Source organism: Pan paniscus, chromosome X, assembly GCF_029289425.2.
Source record: "Pan paniscus chromosome X, NHGRI_mPanPan1-v2.0_pri, whole genome shotgun sequence".
NCBI lineage: Eukaryota > Metazoa > Chordata > Mammalia > Primates > Hominidae > Pan > Pan paniscus.
Window position 1 is genome coordinate 115459825 of NC_073272.2, and position 23904 is coordinate 115483728.

General features: G+C 38.6%; 1 pseudogene; it reads left to right on the forward strand.

The window, feature by feature from the left end:
* Positions 1 to 14397: 14397 nt before the first annotated feature.
* LOC100993605 (aldo-keto reductase family 1 member B1-like) lies at positions 14398 to 15339 on the forward strand (annotated as a pseudogene).
* Positions 15340 to 23904: the final 8565 nt, after the last annotated feature.

Here is a 23904-nt window from a genome sequence, read left to right on the forward strand (position 1 = left end):
ATAGTAACCTCCTTTTGTCTCTTCTTATAGTTTGTTGCTTGAAATCTAGTCTGTCTAATATATGTACAATAACTCCTGCTCTTTTTTGGTTTCTTTCGGCATTAAATATCTTTTTCCATCTCTTTATTTTCTTTCTATGTGGGTTTTTTTGTTTTTTTTTTTTTTTGGTAGGCGAAGTGTGTTTCTTGTAGGCAACAGATCATTGGGTCTTGTTTTTTATCGATTAAACTACTCTATTTTTTTAATTGGAAAGTTTAGTTCATTTACATTCAATATTTATATTGATAAGTAAGGGCTTACCTCTGTCATTTTGCTATTAATTTTATGGTTGTTTTGTGTTCTCCTCTTTTTTCTTTCTTTCCTCTCATCTTCTAGTGAAAGTAATTTTCTCTGCTAACATAATTTAGTTTTCTGCTTTTTATTTTTTGTGTATCCATTGTATGCTTTTTGTTTGAGGTTACCATAAGGCTTGTAATTACTATCTTATAACCCATTATTTTAAGCTGGTAACATCTCAACACTACATAAACAAAGAAATAAGCAAATAAAAAACTGATAAAAGCTCTATGCCTCAACTAAATCCCCTTGCTTTTAAAATCTTTTTTTGTTTCTATTAATATTTTATTGTACTGTCTATGTCTTAAAAAATTATTGTAGTTATTGTTTTTGATTGGTATATAGAGCAGTCTTTTTACTTTAGTTCAGAGTAGTTTATAAATGACAGTAACAGTGTTATCATATTTTGTGGGTTTTTTGTGTACTTCTATTACCATTGTGTTTTGTACCTTCAGATGATTTCTTATTGCTCATTAATGTCCTTTTCTTTTTGATTGAAGCTCTCCCTTTAGCAATTTGTAGAACAGAGTGGATGTTAATGACATCCCTCAGCTTTTGTTTATCTGGGAAAGTTTTTATTTCTCCATGTTTGAAGTATAGTTTCACTAAATCTATTACAATTTTAGCTTTAAGGTTTTTACTTTAACACTTTAAATATGTCATGCCACTCTCTTCTGGCCTGTGATGTTTTCACTGAAAAGTCTGGTGGTAGCTGTATTGGAGCTCTATTGTATGTCATTTGTTTCTTTTCTCTTGCTGCTGTTAGAATTCTTTCTTTATCATTGACCTTTGGGAGTTTGATTGTTAAATGCCTTGAGATAGTCTTCTTTCAGTTGAATTTCTTTCATGTTGTATAATCTTCTTGTATTTGGATATTGATATCTTTCTCTAAGTTTGGGAAGTTCTCTGTTATTATTACTTTGAATAAATTTTCTACCCCTATGTCTTTCTCTACCTTCTGTTTAAGGCCAATAGAAATTAAACTCATCCTTTGTGGCTATTTTCTAGATCCTGTAGGCATGCTTTATTGTTTTCTCCTCTAACTGTATTTTCAAATAACTTGTCTTCAAGGTCACTAATTCTTCCTTCTTGATCAACTCTGCTGTAAAAGACTCTGAGGCATTCTTTAGCATGCCAATTGCATTTTTCATCTTCAGAATTTCTGCTAGATTTAAAACGTATTTTAATATTTTCATTACATTTATGTGATAGAAATCTATATTTCTTCTTTGTGTTCTCCTGAATTTATTTTTGTTTCCTCAATGCAGCCATTTTGAATTCCCCTTCTGAAAGTTTGCATAGGTTTTTTTTAGGAGGCTTCCTGGTGCCTTATTTAGTTTATTTGGAGTCGTGATTTTTTTTTCCTGAAATGTGTTTATACTTGCAGATGTTCTTCTGTGTCTGGGCATTGAAGAGTCAAGTATTTATTGTAATTATTACTGCCTGGTCTCTTGTGTTCTTGTCTTTCTTAGAAAGGCTTTCCAGATATTCAAAAGGACTTGGGTGTTGTGATTTAAGCTCTGACTTCTGTTGGGTGCATCATTAGCCCAGTAATGCTGTGGGTTTTGTAGATTTGTACAGGTGCCACTTTTATGGTCCTGGACAAGATCTGGGAGACTTTTCTGGATTACCAGACAGAGACTGGTGTTCTCATCCATTATTTTCTCCCAAACAATGCAGTCTCTCTCTCTCTGTGCTGTGTCTCCCAGAGCTGGGGATGGAGTGACACAAGTAACTCTGTGACTACCACCACTATGACTGTGCTGGGTCAGACCTGAAGACAATACAGCATTGACTCTCACCCAGCCAGTGCTGTAATCACTCCCTGGCTACTTTCTATGTTTTCTGAAGTCTTTGGGGTTGTACAGTCAGCAGATACCAAATTAAGCCAGGCTTGTTTCTTGTGTTCCTTGCCTTTTGGGAGCTAGGGAATAGAGTCAAAAACCTTAGAAGCCTACCAGATGTTCTATTGTGCTGTAGCTGAGCTGGCATTCAAAATGCAAGATGGAATCTTTCCCACTTTTCCCTCCCCTTTCCAAATGCAGAGGAATCCCACTGCTTGGCCACCTCTATGACAGGTCCACAGGGAGTACTGCTGGACTACTGCCAATCTTCCCTTAAGGCCCAAGGGCTTTTGAATCAACTTGTGCCATGCAAAGGACATACCTCAATGTAATAAAAGCTATCTATGACAAACCCACAGCCAACATAACACTGAATGGGGAAAAGTTGAAAGCATTCCATCTGAGAACTGGAACAAGAAAAAAATGCCCACTCTAACTGCTCCTGTTCAACATAACACTGGAAGTCCTAGCCAGAGCAATCAGACAAGAGAAAAATATAAAGGGCATTCAAATTGGTAAAGAGAAAGTCAAACTGGTGCTGTTGGTTGATGATGTGACTGTTTACCTAAAAAACCCTAAAGACTCCTCCAGAAATCTCCCAGAACTGATAAAAGAATGCAGCAAAGTTTCTGGATAGAAAGTTAATGTAGATATCCTTCCCTCAATTTTTGATGGGGTTATTTGATTTTTTCTTGTAAATTTGTTCAAGTTCTTTGTAGATTCTGGATATTAGCCCTTTGCCAGATGGGTAGATTGTAAACATTTTCTCCCATTCTGTGGGTTGCATGTTCACTCCGATGGTAGTTTCTTTTGCTATGCAGAACCTCTTTAGTTTAATTAGAAACCATTTGTCAATTTTGGCTTTTGTTGCCATTGCTTTTGGTGTTTTAGTCATGAAGTCCTTGCCCACGCCTATGTCCTGAATGGCATTGCCTAGGTTTTCTTCTAGGGTTTTTTATGATTTTAGGTCTAACATTTAAGTCTTTAATCCATCTTGAAATAATTTTTGTATAAGATGTAAGGAAGGGATCCAGTTTCAGCTTTCTACATATGGCTAGCCAGTTTTCCCAGCAACATTTATTAAATAGGGAATCCTTTTCCCATTGCTTGTTTTTCTCAGGTTTGTCAAAGATCAGATAGTTGTAGATATGTGGCGTTATTTCTGAGGGCTCTGTTCTGTTCCATTGATCTATAGCTCTGTTTTAGTACCAGTACCATGCTGTTTTGGTTACTGTAGACTTGTAGTATAGTTTGAAGTCAGGTAGTGTGATGCCTCCAGCTTTGTTCTTTTGGCTTAGGATTGACTTGGTGATGCAGGCTCTTTTTTGGTTCCATATGAACTTTAAAGTAGTTTTTTCCAATTCTTTGAACAAAGTCATTGGAATCCAGTCTATCATTGATGGACATTTGGGTTGGTTCCAAGTCTTTGCTATTGTGAATAGTGCCACAATAAACATACATGTACATGTGTCTTTATAGCAGCATGATTTGCAATCCTTTGGGTATATATCCAGTAATGGGATGGCTGGGTTAAATGGTATGTCCAGTTCTAGATCCTTGAGGAATTGCTACACTGTCTTTCACAATGGTTGAACTAGTTTACAGTCCCACCAACAGTGTAAAAGTGTTCCTATTTCTCCATATCCTCTCCAGCACCTGTCATTTCCTGACTTTTTAATGATCGCCATTCTAACTATTGCAAGATGGTATCTCATTGTGGTTTTGATTTGCATTTCTCTGATGGCCAGTGATGATGAGCATTTTTTCACGTGTCTCTTGGCTGCATAAATGTCTTCTTTTGAGAAGTGTTATTGTGGCACTATTCACAATAGCAAAGACTTGGAACCAACCTAAATGTCCAACAATGAGAGACTGGATTAAGAAAATGTGGCACATATACACCATGGAATACTATGCAGCCATAAAAGAGGATGAGTTCATGTCCTTTGTAGGGACATGGATGAAACTGAAAACCATCATTCTGAGCAAACTATCACAAGGACAGAAAACCAAACACCACATGTTCTCACTCATAGGTGGGAATTGAACAATGAGAACACTTGGACACAGGGTGGGGAACATCACACACTGGGGCCTGTCATGTGGTGGGGGGAGGGGTGAGGGATAGCATTAGGAGATATACTTAATGTAAATGATGAGTTAATGGGTGCAGCACACCAACACAGCACATATATACATATGTAACAAACCTGCACGTTTTGCACATGAACCCCAGAACTTAAAGTATAATAAAAAAAGAAAGTTAATATACACAAATCAGTAGCTCTCCTATACACCAACAACAACCAAGCAGAGAATCAAATCAAGAACTCAATTCGTTTTACAATAGCTGCAAACAAACAAACAAACAAACAAACAAAAAAACCTTAGGAACATACCTAACAAAGGAGGTGAAAAACCTCCACAAGGAATAGTGCAAAACACTGCTGAAAGAAATCATAGATGACACAAACAAATGCAAACACATCCCATGCTCATGGATGGGTAGAATCAATATTGTAAAAAATCACCATACTGCCAAAATGAATCTGCAAATTCAGTGCAATCCCCATCAAAATACCACTGTCATTCTTCACAGAGTTAGAAAAACAATTCTAAAATTCATATGGAACCAACAAAGAGCCCACATAGCTAAAGCAAGAAGAAGCAAAAAGAACAAATCTGGAGACACCAATTACCTGATTTCAAACTATACTATAAGCTCATAGTCACCAAAACAGCATGGTACTAGTATAAAAATAGGCACATAGACTAATGGATCAGAATAGAGAACCCAGAAATAAACCCAAATATTTACAGCCAACTGATCTTTGACAAATGAAACCAAAACATAAAGTGAGGAAATGACACCCTCTCCAACAAATATTGCTGGGATAATTGGCAAGCCACATGTAGGAGAATGAAACTGGATTCTCTTCTCTCACCTTATACAAAAATCAACTCAAGATGTATCAAGCACTTATATCCAAGACCTGAAACTATGAAAATTCTAGAAGATAACATTGGAAAAATGTTTTCTAGACATCAGCTTAGGCAAGGATTTCATGACAAAAACCCAAAAGCAAAGGCAATAAAAACAAAGATAAATAGCTGAAACTTAATTAAATTAAAGAATTTTGCATGTCCAAAGGAACAGTCAACAGAGTATAGAGAAACCCCACAGAGTAGGATAAAAATCTTCATAATCTATGCATCTAACAAAGGACTAATATCCAGAATCTACAATTAACTCAAACAAATTAGCAAGAAAGAAACAAACAATCCCATCAAAAAGTGGGATAAGGACATGAATAGAAAATTCTCAAAAGAAGATGTATAAATGGCCAAAAAACATATGAAAAAATGCCCAACATCACTAATAATCAGGGAAATGCAAATCCAAATCACAATGCAATACCACCTTGCACCTGCAAGAATGGCCACAATGAAAAACTAATTAAAAAAAAGATCTTGATGTGGATGTGGTGAACAGGGAACACTTTTACACTGCTGCTGGAAATGTAAACTAGTAAAATCATTATGGAAAACAGTGTGAAGATTCCTTAAATAACTAAAAGTAGAACTACCATTTGATCCAGCAATACCACTACTGCGTATCTACCCAGAGGAAAAGAAGTCATACGAAAAAAAGTACTTGAACACGCATGTTTATAGCAGCACAATTTGCAATTGCAGAAACGTGGAACTATCCCAAATGCCCATCAATCAATGAGTGTATAAAGAGACTGTGGTATATATATACAATGGAATACTACTCAGCCATAAAAAGAAATGAATTAATGACATTTGCAGCAACCTGAATGAGATTGAAGACCATTATTGTAAGTGAAGTAACTCAGGAATGGAAAATCACACATTGTATGTTCTCACTCATATGTCAGAGCTAAAGAATGAGGATGCAAAGGCATAAGAATGACACAATGGAGTTTTGAGACTCAGGGGGAAAGGGTGGGAAGGGGATGTTTTGGGAACAGGCACCTAAACTGGCCATAAACAAAATCTCTGCTGCACTGTGATATGTTCATGATGACCATGACACCCACTCTGAAGGTTGTGGGTTTACTGGAATGAGAGCAAGGAAAACCTGGCCCACCCAGGTTGGCAAATTGCTTAAGGCATTCCTAAGCCACAAACAATAGCATGAGCAATCTGTGCCTTAAGAACATGTTCCTGCTGCAGATAACTAGCCAGAGCCCATCCCTTTGTTTCAGCCCATCCCTTTATTTCCCATTTTAGTTAATCTATAGTCTATAGAAACAATGCTTATCACTGGCTTTCTGTCAATAAATATGTGGGTAAAACTCTGTTCATGGCTCTCAGCTCTGAAGGCTGTCAGTCACCTGATTTCCCACTCTACACTCTACATTTCTGTGTGTGTGTCTTTAATTCTTCTAGTGCCACTGGGTTAGGGTGTCCAGGACTGAGCTGGTCTTGGCATGTGGTGCCCATACATGAGGGTCAAACCCGGGTTGAAGTGTCACGGAGTGATGGTTGGAGAATGTGGAACTAAGCTGGAGGACACCTGAGTACTCTGAAGCAATCCCCGTGGTGAGTAAGAAGGGGAGCTCAGAAGCATCAGGGTAACAATGGGACAAGTGTGGGCTCTGGTTTGTTCCACCTTGGAACATTTTCCATTGATGATGAGGAGGAAGGAGAGTATAATGAAGTAACAGAAGAGGCAACAGAGCAGGTTTGTTTGTCAGCTAAAGCTAAAGTGGCAAAGGAGGGAGAGGTTCATCCCTACCCTTCTGCACCCCCTCATTATTTTGAAGAAAAAGAATGGCCTGACCCTCCAGATTTTTCTTTTCCAGAGGACACTGGGCAAAAAGTAGTTGCCTCAGTGACTGTTTGGGCAGTGCCTTGAGTGACCACTCTCAGTTCTATTCAGGCAGGAATCCAGCAAGTTAGACAAGAGGGTGATATAAAGGCTTGGCAGTTCCCTGTTAGGATACACCACCCAGATTAACAAGGAAATATTATAGTTACATTTGAGCCTTTTCCTTTTAAATTACTCAAAGAATTTAAGCAAGCTATTAATCAATATAGACCAGGTTCTCCTTTTATAATGGGACTGTTAAAGAATGTTGCTCTCTCCAGTCAGATGATGCCAGTGGTGACGGTACGATTACTTCTAGGTAGATCTAGTTTAACTTTAAAAGGATTGCAAGTACATACAGGAGTCATTGATTCAGATTACAATGGGGAAGTTCAAATTGTTATATCTACCTCTCTTCCCTGGAAAGCAGAGCCAGGAGAGTGTATAGCACAACTCCTGATTGTGCCGTATGTGAAAATGGGGAAAAGTGAACCTAAACGAACAGGAGGATTTGGAAGCGGAAATAAACAAGACAAAGCAACTTATTGGGTGAATCAAATTACTGATAAATGTCCTACCTGTGAAATAACTATTCAGGGAAAGAAATTTAAAGCTTTGGTAGATACAGGAGTGGACATTTCAGTCATTTCTCTACAGCACTGGCCGTCCATGTGGCAAATTCAACCCATTCAATTTAACATAGTTAGAGTTGGTAAAGCCCCTGAAGTATATCAAAGTAGTTATATTTTGCATTGTGAAGGGCCCTAAGGACAACCTGGGACTATTCAACCAATTATAACTTCTGTACCTATAAATTTTTAGAGGGGAGATTTATTACAACAATGGGGAGTGCAAGTTCTAATTCCTGAACAATTATATAGCCCTCAAAGTCAACATATGATGCATGAAATGGGGTATGTCCCTGGTATGGTACTAGGAAAAAATTTGCAAGGTTTGAAGGAATTGCTTCAATGGAAAGACAAAGTTCCTGCCAAGGTTTAGGATATCATTTTTGATGGCAGCCATTGTTAAGCCTCCAGAACCTATACGTTTAAAATGGTTAACAGATAAGCCAATTTGGTTAGAACAATGGCCAAGGTAAAGAGAAACTGGAGGCTTTAGCAGACTTCATTACTGAACAGTTAGAAAAAGGACACATAGCTCCAACATTTTCCCCCTGGAATTCTCCAGTTTTTGTAATTAAGAAAAAATCAGGTAAATGGAGAATGTTGACAAATCTTAGAGTCATTAATTCAGTTATACAACCCATGGGGACATTACAGCCAGGATTGCCTTCTCCTGCTACGATTCCAAAAAACTGGCCTTTAATAGTCATAGATTTAAAAGACTGTTTCTTTACTATCCCCTTAGCTGAGCAAGACTGTGAAAGGTTTGCATTTATAATCCCTGAGGTTAACAACCTGCAGCCTATTAAGCATTTTCATTGGAAAGTGTTGCCACAAAGCATGTTAAACAGTTCAACAATTTGCCAGATGTATGTAAGGCAAGCAATTGAACCTACTCTTAAAACATTTTCACAGTGTTACATTATTCATTATATGGATGATATACTTTGTTCTGTCCCCACTCAAGAACTATTACTCCAATGTTATGATCACTTGCAAAACTCGATTTCTTGCATTGGTTTAATTATAGCTCCTGACAAAATTCAGACTACCACTCCTTACTCCTACTTGGGGACCTTAGTGAATACACTACAATAATGCCAAGAAAGTAACCATATGTAAGAATCAATTGAAAACATTAAATGACTTTCAAAAGTTAATAGGGGACATTAATTGGATACAACCTGCTGTAGGCATTCCTACCTATGCCATGAGTAATCTATTTTCTATCCTTAGAGGAGATCCTAGTCTCACTAGCCCTTGGCAATTAACAAAGGAGGCTGAGACAGAGTTACAACTGATTGAAAAGCAAGTCAATAAAGCTCAAATAAATAGAATAGATCCAGAGAAGACTCTAGATTTGCTAATTTTTCCAATTCAACCTTCACTTACTGGTGTTATTGTCCAAGAGCAGTACTTAGTAGAATGGCTTTTTCTTCCACATACTAATTCAAGGACTCTAACTCCTTATTTGGATCAAATCACTACCATGATAGGAAATGGGAGAACTCAGATTGTTAAATTATGTGGATATGATCATGGAAAAATTATTGTCTTTCTCATGAAGGCACAAACACAGCAAGCTTTTATAAATAGTCTTACTTGGCAAACCCATTTAGTTGACTTTGCGGGTATTCTTGATAATCATTTTCCTAAAACAAAATTATTTCAATTTTTGAAATTAACTAATTGGAGTCTACCTAAAATAACTAAATTTAAACCAATTTAAGGTGCTGAGAATGTCTTCACAGATGGGTCTAGTAATCATAAACCTTCTTATTCTGGATTGAAAGGTAAAGTTTTTCAGATGTCCTAAACCTCAGTCAAAAAGCAGAGCTTGTAGCTGTAATTGAGGTATGGAGTGCATTTGATATGCCTATTAATATGATTTCTGATTCTTCATACATGATTCATTCCACACAATTAATTGAAAATACTCAGTTTTGATTTCATATGAACAACTGATGACTTTATTTACCCAATTGCAAACAGCAGTTAAGAGTAGAATGCACCATTTTTACATTACTCATATTAGAGCTCATACACCTCTTCCAGGACCTTTGACTGCAGGGAATCGAATAGCTGATTACCTAGTTGCTACTGCAATATCTAATGCCAGACACTTTCACAATTTAACCCATGTTAATGCCTCTGGTCTCAAACACAGATACAGAATCACCTGGAAAGAAGCTAAAGCTATTATCCAGCAATGCCCAACTTGTCAAATGGTGCATTCTTCATCTTTTACAGGAGGAGTTAATCCTTGGGGATTGGAACCTAATTCTCTTTGGCAAATGGATGTCACACATGTTCCCTCATTTGGGAGACTATCTTATGTACATGTATGTGTGGACACCTTTTCTCACTCTGTCTGGGCTACATGCCAATCAGGAGAGTCTTCTGCCTGTGTTAAACATCACCTTTTGCAGTGTTTTGCAGTGTTGGACATTCCAGCTTCTATCAAAATGGACAATGCCCCAGGCTATACTAGCCAAGCTCTAGCTACATTGTTCTCTATATGGAATATTAAACACATTACTGGTATCCCATATAATTTTCAAGGACAAACCATTGTGGAAAGAATGAATCTCTCACTGAAACAGCAGTTGCAAAAGCAAAAAGGGGGAAACAGGGACTACAGGACACCCCATATGCAATTGAATCTAGCATTATTGAATTTAAATTTTTTGAGCCTGCCTAAAGGCCAGATGCTATCAGCAGCTGAACAGCATCTACAGAAACCAGCTGCAAAGACAGAAGCAGAACAACGGGTTTGGTGGAGAGATCCGATAAAAAGTTGGGAAATAGGTAAAATAATAACTTGGGGTAGAGGTTATGCTTGTGTTCCTCCAGGCCAGAACCAGCAGCCGATTTGGATACCATCAAGACACCTGAAACCTTATGATGAGCCAGATACCGAGGAAGAGATTCCAGGAGGATCCTGAGGACCCCCTGGTTGCAGCCATGTTGAGACTGATGCTGAGGAGGACCCCAAGTGTCACGAGCAACACCTTTCGAACACAGCCACCTACCTGGCGACAGATCAAGAAGCTGTCACAGATAGCAGAAGAAAACCCGAGGAAAGTGGGGCAACCAGTCACAATGAGTAATTTAATGATAGCTATGATAGCGGTGATCACCATTGCTGTGAGTATTCCTTTAGCAATGGCTGACACAGAGAACAATTATACCTATTGGGCATATTTACCTTTTCCACCACTTCTATGGCCTGTAACTTGGCTGGACCCCCCAGTGGAGGTATACACTAATGATAGCTCTTGGATGCTTGGTCCTACAGCTGATAGAGGCCCATCTCACCTACATGAGGAAAGAACCATTATGAACATTTCTTTAGGATTTGAACATCCACCTATCTGTTTGGGAAAGGCCACTAGTTGCATACTCCTCGCTATCAATCTTGACTGGCAATAATGCCTGGATGTAATCACTCTATGACACAATTACACATGCTTTCTGATCTCAGTATTTACCATAATAAATCTGCTCCTATAATTGAGGCATACCACCCTAAAAAACCTATTTGTAAACAGAATTGGACCTGACCAGAAATAATGAACGTACTTGTTTGGGAAGATTGCATTGCAGAACAGGCAGAGGTGCTGTGTAATGATTCCTGTGGAATCATTATTAGTTGGTCCCCTAAGGGGATGTTTAACTTGAATTGCACCTCTCAGTCTGTGTGCCATGGCCACAGTATGTTCAGCTGGTCTGAACAAATGGTCAGATGGTAGAAATGGTAAGAAGTATGGCAAGAGTTCCTATTATCTGGAAACATAGCAGTATAGTGGCACCTCAACCTCAAATGGTATGGCCTGCTGTAGGAGCTAAACATAAGGATTTGTGGCTACTATTAATGGCTCTTAATAAGATCAAAATTTGGGAAAGAATGAAAAAGGATCTAGAAGGACACTCTACAAACTTGTCTTTGGATATTGCAAAATTAAAAGAACAAATATTTAAAGCATCCCAGGCACACTGACCTTAATGCCAGGAACTGGAGCGCTTGAAGGAGCTGCAGACAGATTAGCAGCTAGTAACCCATTAAAATAGATAAAAACATGTGGAAACTGTGTGACTTCAATGATGATTGTGCTTTTAATCTGTGTTGTTTGTCTTTGTATAGTCTGCAGATGTGGATCCCAACTCCTGCGAGAAGTAGCTCACTGTGATAAAACCACCTTTGCTTTTAATGTCTTGCAAAAACAAAAAGGGGGAATATGTTGGTAAGAGGCCCCAAAACTGGCCACAAACAAAATCTCTGCAGCACTGTGACATGTTCATCATGGCCATGACGCCCTTGCTGAAGGTTGTGGGTTTACTGGAATGAGGGCAAGGAACACCTGGCCCACTCAGGGCAGAAAATTGCTTAAGGCATTCCTAAGCCACAAACAATAGCACGAGCAATCTGTGCCTTAAGGACATGTTCCTGCTGCTGATAACTAGCCAGAGCCCATCCCTTTGTTTCAGCCCATCCCTTTGTTTCCCATTTTAGTTAATCTATAATCTATAGAAACAATGCTTATCACTGGCTTGCTATCAATAAATATGTGGGTAAAACTCTGTTCGTGGCTCTCAGCTCTGAAGGCTGTCAGCCCCGAAGGCTGTCAGTCACCTGATTTCCCACTCCATATTCCATACTTCCGTGTGTGTGCCTTTAATTCCTCTAGCACCACTGGGTTAGGCTCTCCATGACCGAGCTGATCTCGGCAGGAATGAGGGATAAAAGAGTACAAATTGTGTGCAGTGTATACTGCTCAAGTGATGGCTGCACTGAAATTCCACAAATTACCACTAAAAAACTTACTCATGTAACCAACCACTACCCATTCCCCCAATAACATATGTAAAGCAAAAGTTAAAAAAAATCATATGAACAGAGGTGGGAGGAGGAAGAGAGCATTTCTTAAAGGAAAATAAAGATTTCAGGTCAAGAAAAAGAGAGATTAATTAATTTGCAGAGAAAATCAACTAGTGACTTCCTATTTTCATATAAAATCAAAATCCCATTTATATTGTCTGCATGGTGTAAAATAAACATGTTGTTAGAATGATTTTTCTCTGAAATAATCTAATTTTTGATAATATTTGGTCAAAATTGACTAGATATTTCATACTATAAGAGTCTGACATCTGCTATAATCTCATCCTACAGGCTGTCATAATGCTGAACTCCAGTGGCCACTTTTAATAAAATAATAAATTATTTTCAACTGAAGTACTTCTTCTTCTCCTCAAGCTCTTTGATTTTTGACATCAATACCCTAGAATATGCAATAACATATGCAATTATCTTTGATAATTATAAAAAGAAGGGGGAGAGCATCCTTGAAAATTAGTGTCTTTATGGAATCAAAGAGCTAGTTCAAGGTTGCAAAGAAAACATTTATACACTGTTGATGGGAGTGTAAATTAGTTTAACCATTGTGGAAAGCAGTACAGTGATTCCTCAAAGAGCTAAAAACAGAACCACCATTCAACCCAGCAATCCCATTATTGGGTATATACCCAGAGGAATATAAATCATTTTACCACACACACACAATCTTGTGAATGTTCATTGCAACACTATTCACAATAGCAAAAAGTGGAATCAATCTAAATGGCCATCAATGACAGAGTTCGTGATACAGATACACCATGGGATACTATGCAGTCATAAAAAGAATGACATCATGTCTTTTGCAGGAGCATGGATGGAGCCACAAGCTATTATCCTCAGCAAACTAACACAGGAACAGAAAACCAAATACCACACATTATCTCTTATAAGTGGGAGCTAAATGAAGAGAACTCATGAATACAATGAAGGGAACAACACACTGGGATCTACTTGAGGGTGGAGGGTGTGAGGAGGAAGTGGAGCAGAAAAGATAACTATTGGTTACTGGGCTTAATTCCTTAGTGATGAAATAATCTGTACAACAGACCCCCATGACACAAGGTTACCTATATAACAAATATTCACATATACCCCTGAACCAAAAATAAAAGTTGTTTTTTAGAAAGGGGGAAAAAACCTCGATGAAATTGGTCTGGGCAATGATTTTTTGGATGTGACTCTGAAAGCACAGGCAACAAAAGTAAAAAGAGACAAATGGGATTACATCAAACTAAAAAGCTTCTGCACAGAAGAAAACAATGAACAGGATAAAGAGACAATGTACTGAATGAGAGAATATATTTGCAAACTACACATTTGATATAGGGCTAATAACATTTGAAATACATAAGGAACTCAAAAGTAATAAAGCAATCTGATTAAAAATGGGAAAAGAACCTGAATAGACATTTCTTAAAATAAGACAAATGCTCAACAGGTATATCAGCAAATTCTTAACATGGCTAATCATCAGGAAAAAACAAATCAAAACCATAATGAAAATTTCATGCCTATTAAAATGACTATTTTAAAAAAGATGAAAGATAACACATATTGGTGAGAACATGGGGAAAAAGGAATCATGGTGCATTGTTGGTAGAAACGTAAATTAGTACAGCCATTATAGAAAAGAGAATGAAAGTTCCTCAAAAAATTAGTAATAGAACTACTATATGATCCAGCAACCCTATTACTGTGTATATATCAAAAAGAAATCAGAATTGCAAAAGGATAACTGCAGTCCCATGATAAATGCAGCATTATTCACAGTAGCCAAGATATGGAATCAACCTAAGTATTTATCAACAGATAAATGTACATGGTTCTGGGTGGGGATCTAGGAGTACAGCAGCCATGATCAACCATCTTTTGCTCAACAACAGTGCCAAGATGTCCATCCTGGGGCCAGGTACCTGGAAGTCTCCTCCAGACCTGGTGACCGAGTCTGTAAATGTGGTGATTAACATTGGGTACTGCCACATAGATTGTGCCCACGTGTACCAGAATGAGAATGAGTCAGGGGTGGCCATTTAGGAGAAGCTCAGGGAGCAGGCAGTAAAGTGCAAGTAGCTCTTCATCATCAGCAATCTGTGGTGCACATGTCTTAAGAAGGGTCTGCTGATAAAAACCTGCCAGAAGATGCTCAGTTACTTGAATCTGGACTACCTAGACATCTACCTTATTCACTGGACAACTGGCTTTAAGCCAGGGAAGAAATTTTTCCCACTGGATGATTCAGCCACTGTATATCCCAATGACACCAGCATTGTGGACACATGAGCAGCCATGAAAGAGCTGGTGGATGAAGGGTTGGTGAAAGCTATTGGCATCTCCAAGTTCAACTATTCTCATGTCAGGAGGATCTTAAACAAACGTGGCTTAAAGTATCAGCCAATGGTTAAACAGATTGAGTTCTGCACATACCTAACTCAAAAGAAGTTAATCCAGTACTGCCAGTCCAAAGGCATCATGGTGACTGCCTATAGCCCCCTTGACTCTCTGGACAGGCCCTGGGCAAAGCTCAAGGATTCTTCTGTCCTGGAGGATGCCAGAAGCAAGGTGATCACAGTCAAGCATAATAAAACTACAGCTCAGGTTCTGATTTGATTTCCCATTCAGAGAAACTTGGTGGTGAATCCCAAGTCTGTGACACAAAAATGCATTGCAGAGAACTTTAAGGCCTTTTACTTTGAACTAAGCAGCAAGGATATGACCACCTTACCTAGCTACAACAGAAACTGTGCCTTGGTAAGCTGTGCCTCGCACAAGGATTACCCCTTCTAGGAAGAATTTTGAAGCTGTGGATGCCTGCTCATCTCCAAGTGAACTACATCTGTTTTTCCTGCCTCATTTTATTCTTGCCAATGTAATGTGGCCTGTGACACTCAGTGGTGAGACAGCCATCTATAGATTGACCAGCGAGGGCTTGCCTGGCTTGCTGTTGGGTCTGAAGAGCAATACCCATAGAGTAGAAGTTTCTTCCAGTTTTCTTTGCCCCCATTTTTGCCCAGCTGGGGAAAGTACAATCTGAATACCCTTTTATGACTAAGGAGAAAAACAATCTACAAGGTCAAAATAGTGCAACTAACAGTTGAGATTTGACTGCTTGGAATTTTAATCCTTTCAGCAAGACTTCTTTTTGCCTCAAATAAAAAGTGTTTTTGTGAGCTTGGAAAAAAACCCAAACAGATAAATGGATGAAAGAAAATGTGATAAATATATGTAATGGAATAGTAGTCAGCCATAAAAACAGAAATCATGTCATTTGGGATGACATCAATGAATCTCAAGGACATTATGTTAAGTGCAATAGGCCAGGCACAGAGAGACTTTATGATCTTGCTGATATGTGGAATCTAAAAATGTCAAATTCATAGAATGAGAGAGTAAAATGGTGGTTACCAGAGACTGAGGTAGGGGGATTGAAGAGATGTCAGTTGAAAAATACAAAATTTCAGTTAGACAGGAGGAAGAAGTTAATGTGCAAGACGTCAGTTGCACATCATGTTGACTATAGTCAATGACAACATATTATATACTTGAAAATTGCTAAGAGAATATATTTTAAATGTTCTAACAACAAAAAAATGAGGTAATGTGTATGTTAATTAGCTTGATTTAATTATTCTGCAATGTATATATTTTCTACCATAAATATACCTTAAATAGATACAAGAAAAGCAATTTAAAAAAGAGAATTAAAGAGATAGTTACTTAAAATTCTACATGTGTTCCTAAATTTTAAAAAGCAAGAAACCAAAGTCTTAACTAGGAATATAAATAAATTTACATAATATCTACACAGGAACATACAGAGCGGAAAAATAGACATTGGAGACTACAAAAGGTAAAAATGTGGGTTGGGGATGAAGGTTGAAGAATTACCTATTTGGTACAATTTTCATTATTCAGGTGATGCATAGACTAAAAGGCCATACTTCACCATTACACAATATATACATGTACAAAATCTGTACTTATAGCCCCTAAATATATAAAAAATAAACAAAACAAAAAATACTAAAAATAATTTCCATAATATGACAAAATATTCTCTGGTCAATACATAAGTTTATGTCTGATCATAAAAAATTAGAGATATTTTAATAAAATCTGTTTCTACTACCATGATTTCAACATTTTTTCTAGATATTCTACCTAATGTGATAAAAGGAGGAAAAAGTATGTATATTAGAAAGGAAGACACAAAATTATCACTATTTACAATCGTAAGATTGTTTCTTAGTAAAATTCAGAGAATCATCTAAAAAAAATCATTGGGGAAAATAAAAATTCAATAACATTTCCAGTTGTAAAATACAAGGCAAGATTTCAGTTTTATTGTATACCTACAATAAGAAATTAGCACATATAATGGGGAAAATCCTATTTATAAGAACAACGTATGTATCAAGAAATATGTAGAGACCTTTATGGGAAAACTATTAGGCCTTATGGATGTACATGAAAAAATGATTGGCTGGGTGCGGTGGTTCACGCCTGTAATTCCAGCAATTTGGGAGTCTGAGGTGGGCAGATCACATGAGGCCAGGAGTTCAAGACCATCCTGACCAACATGGAGAAACCCACTCTCTACAAAAAATACAAAAATTAGCTGGTCGTGGTGGTACACAACTGTAATCCTAGCTACTTGGGAGGCTGAGGCATGAGAATCAGTTGAACCTGGGAGACGGAGGTTGTAGTGAGCTGAGATCATGCCATGGCACTCCAGGCTGGGTGACAGAGTAGGACTCTGTCTCAAAAAAAAAAAGTGATTAAGTGGAGATTCCTATTTCTGGATTGGAAGACTATATTGTACTGATGCCTATTCTCTCCCAGAGAATATGTATGCATACATGTAATACAATTCCAATAAAATTCCAGAGCTACAATGGTATCTATAATATGTTGCTAGTGCTAGAATAAACACCTATATAAATGGTAAAGAAAAGAAAACCCCTTCATTTACTTTAAACATTTAATATTTAATATATGATTAAAATTTATTTGGCTTATTTTCACATTCCTGTTTGTTCTATTTATGGATAGTTGTAGATAAAGATGTAGATATAGTTACAGTGTTATCCTTTCAAATTCACTTCATTTCATTCATGTCTCTTTTACAAATTCCCTCACTGAGTTTATGGTTTTGATGTCATCTGTGTTTTGCAACAGATCAGCGGGTCTTGTTTTTTAAAGTCCATTCAGCCACTCTATGTTTTTTGAATGGAGAGTGTAATTCATTTACATTTCATTTTATTTTTATTTATTTATTTATTTATTTAATTTTTTAAATTTCATTAGTCTACTTTAAGTTTTAGGGTGCATGTGCACAATGTGCAGGTTAGTTACATACGTATACATGTGCCATGCTGGTGTGCTGCACCCATTAACTCGTCATTTAGCATTAGGTGTATCTCCTAATGCTATCCCTCCCCCCTCCCCCCACCCCACAACTGTCCCCAGAGTGTGATGTTCCCCTTCCTGTGTCTATGTGTCCTCATTGTTCAATTCCCACCTATGAGTGAGAATATGTAGTGTTTGGTTTTTTTGTTCTTGTGATAGTTTACTGAGAATGATGATTTCCAATTTCATCCATGTCCCTACAAAGGACACGAACTCATCATTTCTTATGGCTGCATAATATTCCATAGTGTATATGTGCCACATTTTCTTAATCCAGTCTATCATTGTTGGACATTTGGGTTGGTTCCAAGTCTTTGCTATTGTGAATAGTGCCGCAATAAACATACGTGTGCATGTGTCTTTATAGCAGCATGATTTATAGTCCTTTGGGTATATACCCAGTAATGGGATGGCTGGGTCAAATGGTATTTCTAGTTCTAGATCCCTGAGGAATTGCCACACTGACTTCCACAATGGTTGAACTAGTTTACAGTCCCTCCAACAGTGTAAAAGTGTTCCTATTTCTCCACATCCTCTCCAGCACCTGTTGTTTCCTGACTTTTTAATGATTGCCATTCTAACTGGTGTGAGATGGTAACTCATTGTGGTTTTGATTTGCATTTCTCTGATGGCCAGTGATGATGAGCATTTTTTTCACGTGTTTTTTGGCTGCATAAATGTCTTCTTTTGATAAGTGTCTGTTCATGTCCTTCGACCACTTTTTGATAGGGTTGTTTTTTTCTTGTAAATTTGTTTGAGTTCATTGTAGATTCTGGATATTAGCCCTTTGTCAGATGAGTAGGTTGCAAAAATTTTCTCCCATTTTGTAGGTTGCCTGTTCACTCTGATGGTAGTTTCTGTTGTTGTGCAGAAGCTCTTTAGTTTAATTAGATCCCATTTGTCAATTTTGGCTTTTGTTGCCATTGCTTTTGGTGTTTTAGACATGAAGTCCTTGCCCATGCCTATGTCCTGAATGGTAATGCCTAGATTTTCTTCTAGGGTTTTTTTTGGTTTTAGGTTTAACATTTAAGTCTTTAATCCAACTTGAATTAATTTTTGTATAAGGTGTAAGGAAGGGATCCAGTTTCAGCTTTCTGCATATGGCTAGCCAGTTTTCCCAGCAACATTTATTAAATAAGGAATCCTTTCCCCATTTCTTGTTTTTCTCAGGTTTGTCAAAGATCAGATAGTTGTAGATATGCGGAGTTATTTCTGAGGGTTCTGTTCTGTTCCATTGATCTATATCACTGTTTTGGTACCAGCACCATGCTGTTTTGGTTACTGTAGCCTTGTAGTGTAGTTTGAAGTGAGGTAGCGTGATGCCTCCAGCTTTGTTCTTTTGGCTTAGGATTGAATTGGAGATGCGGGCTCTTTTTTGGTTCCATATGAACTTTAAAGTAGTTTTTTCCAATTCTGTGAAGAAAGTCATTGGTAGCTTGATGAGGATGGCATTGAATCTGTAAATTACCTTGGGCAGTATGACCATTTTCATGATATTGATTCTTCCTACCCATGAGCATGGAATGTTCTTCCATTTGTTTGTATCCTCTTTTATTTCCTTGAGCAGTGGTTTGTAGTTCTCCTTGAAGAGGTTCTTCATGTCCCTTGTAAGTTGGATTCCTAGGTATTTTATTCTCTTTGAAGCAATTGTGAATGGGAGTTCACTCATGATTTGGCTCTCTGTTTGTCTGTTATTGGTGTATAAGAATGCTTGTGATTTTTGTACATTGATTTTGAATCCTGAGACTTTGCTGAAGTTGCTTATCAGCTTAAGGAGACTTTGGGCTGAGACAATGGGGTTTCCTAGATATACAATCATGTCATCTGCAAACAGGGACAATTTGACTTCCTCTTTTGCTAACTGAATACCCTTTATTTCCTTCTCCTGCCTAATTACCCTGGCCAGAACTTCCAACACTATGTTGAATAGGAGTGGTGAGTTGGGGCATCCCTGTCTTGTGCCAGTTTTCAAAGGGAATGCTTCCAGTTTCTGCCCATTCAGTATGATATTGGCTGTGAGTTTGTCACAGATAGCTCTTATTATTTTGAGATACATCCCATCGATACCTAATTTATTGAGAGTTTTTAGCATGAAGTGTTGTTAAATTTTGTCAAAGGCCTTTTCTGCATCTATTGAGATAATCATGTGGTTTTTGTCTTTGGTTCTGTTTATATGCTGGATTACATTTATTGATTTGCGTATATTGAACCAGCCTTGCATCCCAGGGATGAAGCCCACTTGATCATGGTGGATAAGCTTTTTGATGTGCTGCTGGATTCGGTTTGCCAGTATTTTATTGAGGATTTTTGCATCAATGTTCATCAGGGATATTGGTCTAAAATTCTCTTTTTTGGTTGTGTCTCTGCCCAGCTTTGGTATCAGGATGATGCTGGCCTCATCAAATGAGTTAGGGAGGATTCCCTCTTTTTCTATTGATTGGAATAGTTTCAGAAGGAATGGTACCAGTTCCTCCTTGTACCTTTGGTAGAATTCGGCTGGGAATCCATCTGGTCCTGGACTCTTTTTGGTTGGTAAGCTATTGATTATTTCCACAATTTCAGATCCTGTTATTGGTCTATTCAGAGATTCAACTTCTTCCTGGTTTAGTCTTGGGAGAGTGTATGTGTCAATAAATTTATCCATTTCTTCTAGATTTTCTAGTTTATTTGCGTAGAGGTGTTTGTAGTATTCACTGATGGTAGTTTGTATTTCTGTGGGATCGGTGGTGATATCCCCTTTGTCATTTTTTTATTGTGTCTATTTGATTCTTCTCTCTTTTCTTCTTTATTAGTCTTGCTAGTGGTCTATCAGAATGTGTTTGCTCTTGCTTTTCTAATTCTTTTAATTGTGATGTTAGGGTGTCAATTTTAGATCTTTCCTGCTTTCTCTTGTGGGCATTTAGTGCTATCAGTTTCCCTCTACACACTGCTTTGAATGTGTCGCAGAGATTCTGGTATGTTGTGTCTTTTTTCTCGTTGGTTTCAAAGAACATATTTATTTCTGCCTTCATTTCGTTATGTACCCAGTAGTCACTCAGGAGCAGGTTGTTCAGTTTCCATGTAGTTGAGTGGTTTTGAGTGAGTTTCTTAATCCTGAGTTCTAGTTTGATTGCACTGTGGTCTGAGAGACAGTTTGTTATAATTTCTGTTCTTTTACATTTGCTGAGGAGAGCTTTACTTCCAACTATGTGGTCAATTTTGAAATAAGTGTGGTGTGGTGCTGAAAAAAATGTATATTCTGTTGATTTGGGGTGGAGAGTTCTGTAGATGTCTATTAGGTCCACTTGGTGCAGAGCTGAGTTCAATTCCTGGGTATCCTTGTTAACTTTCTGTCTCGCTGATCTGTCTAATGTTGACAGTGGGGTGTTAAAGTCTCCCATTATTATTGTGTGGGAGTCTGAGTCTCTTTGTAGGTCACTCAGGACTTGCTTTATGAATCTGGGTGCTCCTGTATTGGGTGCATATATATTTACTATAGTTAGCTCTTCTTGTTGAATTGATCTCTTTACCATTATGTAATGGCCTCCTTTGTCTCTTTTGATCTTTGTTGGTTTAAAGTCTGTTTTATCAGAGGCTAGGATTGCAACCCCTGCCTTTTTTTGTTTTCCATTTGCTTGGTAGATCTTCCTCCATCCTTTTATTTTGAGCCTATGTGTGTCTCTGCACGTGAGATGGGTTTCCTGAATACAGCACACTGATGGGTCTTGACTCTTTATCCAATTTGTCAGTCTGCGTCTTTTAATTGGAGCATTTAGTCCATTTACATTTAAGTTAATATTGTTATGTGGAATTTGATCCTGTCATTATGATGTTCGCTGGTTATTTTGCTCGTTAGTTGATGCAGTTTCTTCCTAGCCTTGATGGTCTTTAGAATTTGGCATGATTTTGCAGTGGCTGCTACTGGTTGTTCCTTTCCATGTTTAGTGCTTCCTTCAGGAGCTCTTTTAGGGCAGGCCTGGTGGTGACAAAATCTCTCAGCATTTGCTTCTCTGTAAAGTATTTTATTTCTCCTTCACTTATGAAGCTTAGTTTGGCTGGATATGAAATTCTGGGTTGAAAATTCTTTTCTTTAAGATTGTTGAATATTGGCCCCCACTCTCTTCTGGCTTGTAGAGTTTCTGCCGAGAGATCCACTGCTAGTCTGATGGGCTTCCCTTTGTGGGTAACCCGACCTTTCTCTCTGGCTGCCCTTAACATTTTTTCCTTCATTTCAACTTTGGTGAACCTGACAATTATGTGGCTTGGAGTTGCTCTTCTTGAGGGGTATCTTTGTGGAGTTCTCTGTATTTCCTGAATCTGAATGTTGGCCTGCCTTGCTAGATTGGGGAAGTTCTCCTGGATAATATCCTGCAGAGTGTTTTCCAACTTGGTTCCATTTTCCCCGTCACTTTCAGATACACCAATCAGACGTAGATTTGGTCTTTTCACATAGTCCCATATTTCTTGGAGGCTTTGTTCATTTCTTTTTATTCTTTTTTCTCTAAACTTCCCTTCTCGCTTTATGTCATTCATTTCCTCTTCCATCACTGATACCCTTTGTTCCAGTTGATCGCATCAGCTCCTGAGGCTTCTGCATTCTTCACGTAGTTCTCGAGCCTTGGTTTTCAGCTCCATCAGCTCCTTTAAGCACTTCTCTGTATTGGTTATTCTAGTTATACATTCGTCTAAATTTTTTTCAAAGTTTTTAACTTCTTTGCCTTTGGTTTGAATTTCCTCCTGTAGCTCAGCGTAGTTTGATCGTCTGAAGCCTTCTCTCAACTCGTCAAAGTCATTCTCCGTCACGCTTTGTTCCATTGCTGGTGAGGAACTGCGTTCCTTTGGAGGAGGAGAGGAGCTCTGCTTTTTAGAGTTTCCAGTTTTTCTGCTCTGTTTTTTCCCCATCTTTGTGGTTTTATCTACTTTTGGTCTTTGATGATGGTGATGTACAGATGGGTTTTTGGTGTGGATGTCCATTCTGTTTGTTAGTTTTCCTTCTAACAGACAGGACCCTTAGCTGCAGGTCTGTTGGAATTTGCTAGAGGTCCACTCCAGACCCTGTTTGCTTGGGTATCAGCAGCGGTGGCTGCAGAACAGCAGATTTTCCTGAACGGTGAATGCTGCTGTCTGATCGTTCCTCTGGAAGTTTTGTCTCAGAGGAGTACCTGGCCGTGTGAGGTGTCAGTCTGCCCCTACTGGGGGGTGCCTCCCAGTTAGGCTGCTCGGGGGTCAGCTGTCAGGGACTCACTTGAGGAGGCAGTCTGCCCATTCTCAGATCTCCAGCTGCATGCTGGGATAACCACTGCTCTCCTCAAAGCTGTCAGACAGGGACATTTTAGTCTGCAGAGGTTACTGTTGTCTTTTTGTTTTTATGTGCCCTGCCCCCAGAGGTGGAGCCTACAGAGGCAGTCAGGCCTCCTTGAGTTGTGGTGGGCTCCACCCAGTTCGAACTTCCCAGCTGCTTTGTTTACCTAAGCAAGCCTGGGCAATTGTGTGCACCCCTCCCCCAGCCTCGCTGCCACCTTGCAGTTTGATCTCAGACTGCTGTGCTGGCAATCAGCGAGACTCCATGGGCATAGGACCCTCTGAGCCATGTGTGGGATATAATCTCCTGCTTCACCGTTTTTTAAGCCCTTTGGAAAAGTGCAGTATTAGTGTGGGAGTGACCCGATTTTCCAGGTGCCATCTGTCACCCCTTCTTTGACTAGGAAGGGGAACTCCATGACCCCTTTGCCTCCCGAGTGAGGCAATGCCTTGCCCTGCTTTGGCTCACGCAAGGTGCGCTGCACCCACTGTCCTGCGCCCACTGTCTGGCACTCCCTAGTGAGATGGACCCGGTACCTCAGATGGAAATGCAGAAATCACCCATCTTCTGTGTTGCTCACGCTCGGAGCTGTAGACTGGAGCTGTTCCTATTTGGCCATCTTGGCTGCCTGACCTCATATTGAATTTTATTATTGATAATTTGTTAATTGTTTT